This window comes from Octopus bimaculoides, chromosome 24, assembly GCF_001194135.2.
Source record: "Octopus bimaculoides isolate UCB-OBI-ISO-001 chromosome 24, ASM119413v2, whole genome shotgun sequence".
NCBI lineage: Eukaryota > Metazoa > Mollusca > Cephalopoda > Octopoda > Octopodidae > Octopus > Octopus bimaculoides.
In genome coordinates, this window is record NC_069004.1 from 11,282,664 (window position 1) to 11,285,510 (window position 2,847).

At 39.8% G+C, this 2,847-nt stretch overlaps 1 protein-coding gene and 1 long non-coding RNA gene across 2 annotated transcripts in view; one reads left to right on the top strand and one right to left on the bottom strand.

The window, feature by feature from the left end:
- Positions 1-2,847, top strand: part of LOC106881169 (uncharacterized) — a 198,143-nt gene that overhangs the window by 99,040 nt on the left and 96,256 nt on the right. The gene's annotated exons all lie outside the window — the stretch shown is intronic.
- Positions 112-2,847, bottom strand: part of LOC128250719 (uncharacterized) — a 5,138-nt gene continuing 2,402 nt past the window's right edge. The window contains exon 2 of the long non-coding RNA XR_008266725.1: positions 112-293. This is a non-coding gene — a long non-coding RNA (uncharacterized LOC128250719). The remainder of the gene's footprint in view (positions 294-2,847) is intronic.

The following is a 2,847-nucleotide window of genomic DNA, read 5'->3' on the forward strand; positions in this document are numbered from 1 at the left end:
GGTTGTTTATGGAAGACCAGTAGTCGCCTGTAGGAAATTGGTTATACACCATTAGGTGTACACCCAATTTCCTATATTAAATTAGAATGAACGGAACGCAGAACTCCAAACTATCAACTCAACAATATTTATTTATGGTGGAAAATATACAGCTTTACTCTTGGTTGTTGAGACGCCTTCTGTGTGTGAGAACATGGTTGTTGGGACGTTGGTATGTTGTTGTGAGCTGTCTAGCGTGAGTTCGAAAGATGGAGAGAGACAGCTAGACACGTCCTTGCTCAATGCCGGCCAGGCTAGAAAGAGACAGAATAAAGCGGGAAAAGCTTGGATGTTGAATTCCACGCATACGTGAGACTACGCATGCGCACGGCGTTACTACACGCCCATGCATATCAGCCTCCCCTCTGCATGTTATCCAAGGGAAAGGCAAAGGGGCCGATACAGTTTGGCACCAGTGACCTCGCAACTCATTTCTACAGCTGAGTGAACTGGAGCAAAGTGAAATAAAGTTTCTTGCTCAAGAACACAAAAACACAAAAACACAATCCGGTTCGGGGAATCGAACCTCACTACCTCATGATTCTAAGTCCGACGCTCTAAACCAGTGAGCTATGCACCTTCACATCAACACACAATATACGCTATTTGAACATATAACAATTAGGTGCATTGTTAGAAAGAGACATATTCTTGCAACTGGGCGACTCTATAATGACACGAGCTTCTGATAATGATCAAATAAGTGCTCTTTCCTTGTGAACAAAACAAAATACAATTAGATTTCAATTATTATATACTAAACAGTTAGCATCGTCTCATGTAATTGTTTGGGAAACCATGTGTGTGTATACATATATATATATATGTATGTGTGTATGTATGTATGTATGTATGTATGTATGTATGTATGTATGTATATGTGTGTGCGAGTCTGTATATGTATATATGTATTATGTGTGCATGTATGCTTGTGTGTGCGCACATATGCATGCGCGTGTGAATGTATATGTGATATATTGTTTCTGTGCATATGTATGGACGTGAATGTGTGTGTGTGTGTGTGTGTGTGTGTGTGTGTGTGTGTGTGTGTGTGTGTGTGTGTGTGTGTGTGTGTGTGTGTGTGTGTGTGTGTGTGTGTGTGTACGCAGATATGTGAATGTGTGTGTGTATTCTCTTTTTCTGTTATATCTTACTGCTTGCTGTCGCCATTCAAATGCGGCCTGAACGGAGCACAGTTTTCAAAGTTTGTCAATTCCAGTTATATTTTGTCAAAGGTTAGGTATCACACCAGTATTTTTAGGTTCTTTTCTGTTTTTCTTTTTTTTTTTTTTAGTTTTTTTGTTTTGACCGACGGGGCGGGAACAAGCACATACACACACACACACACACACACACACACACACACACACACATACACACACATAAGTGTACACTCACACACTGTTAAAATCAGTTAGCGCACCACTAATATGTGTGTGTGTGTACGTGTGTGTCTGTGCGTGTATGTGTGTATATACATATGTATGTGCATATATATATATACGTGTGTGTGTATGTTTATATATATGTGTGTATGTACACACACATACATACATATATATATATATTACTCTTTTACTCTTGTTTCAGTCATTTGACTGTGGCCATGCTGGAGCACCGCCTTTAGTCGAGCAAATCGACCCCAGGACTTATTCTTTGTAAGCCTAGTACTTATTCTATCGGTCTCTTTTGCCGAACCGCTAAGTTACGGGGACGTAAACACACCAGCATCGGTTGTCAAGCGATGCTGGGGGGACAAACACAGACATATATATACATATATATACGACGGGTTTCTTTCAGTTTCCGTCTACCAAATCCACTCACAAGGCTTTGGTCGGCCCGAGGCTATAGTAGAAGACACTTGCCCAAGGTGCCACGCAGTGGGACTGAACCCGGGACCATGTGGTTGGTAAGCAAGCTACTTACCACACAGCCACTCCTATGTTTCTGTGTATGTATGTGCGTACATATACATGTATGTGTGTAGGTATACATACATACATACATACATACATTGAAACATGCATACGCATATGTAAGATTACGAGTGTGTGCATGTGCATGTTTACATGCACGCGCACACGCGTTATTGTCAGAAATTAAGAGTGAAGGTGCCGCAAATAGGTGACGTTTAAATTCGTGTGACAGATATAGGGAGAGGGAGAGGGAGAGAGAAGTGGTTTAAAGTGAGAGGGGGTGGAGAAGGAGAAAGACGAAAGAAATTTGAATTTATGTTCATAGCTGAATAACAAAGTAGTACATATACACACACATACACAGACACATGCACGCACATACAGACGCATACACACGTACAGCCGCATACACACGCATACAGCCGCATACACACGCATACAGCCGCATACACACACATGTACTCATTAAGAAATTCACTGACATTCGTGTAGATGACCGTACAAACATTGTAATATACATGAACGCACACAGCACAAACACATGCACGTATATACATAAATAAATACATACATACATAACACAACCACACACACACACACATACACACACACACACACACACACACACACACACACATATATATATATATATATATATATACAGAGGCACATATATATTTACATACATACGTACACACATACATATATGCACATACATACATACATATGCATGCAAACATACATACAGGCTTACATACACACATGTACATATATACATACACACACAGATATATACATACATGCATACATATACACACATACATACATATACATACATACATATATACATACATATACACACATACATATATACATACATATACACACA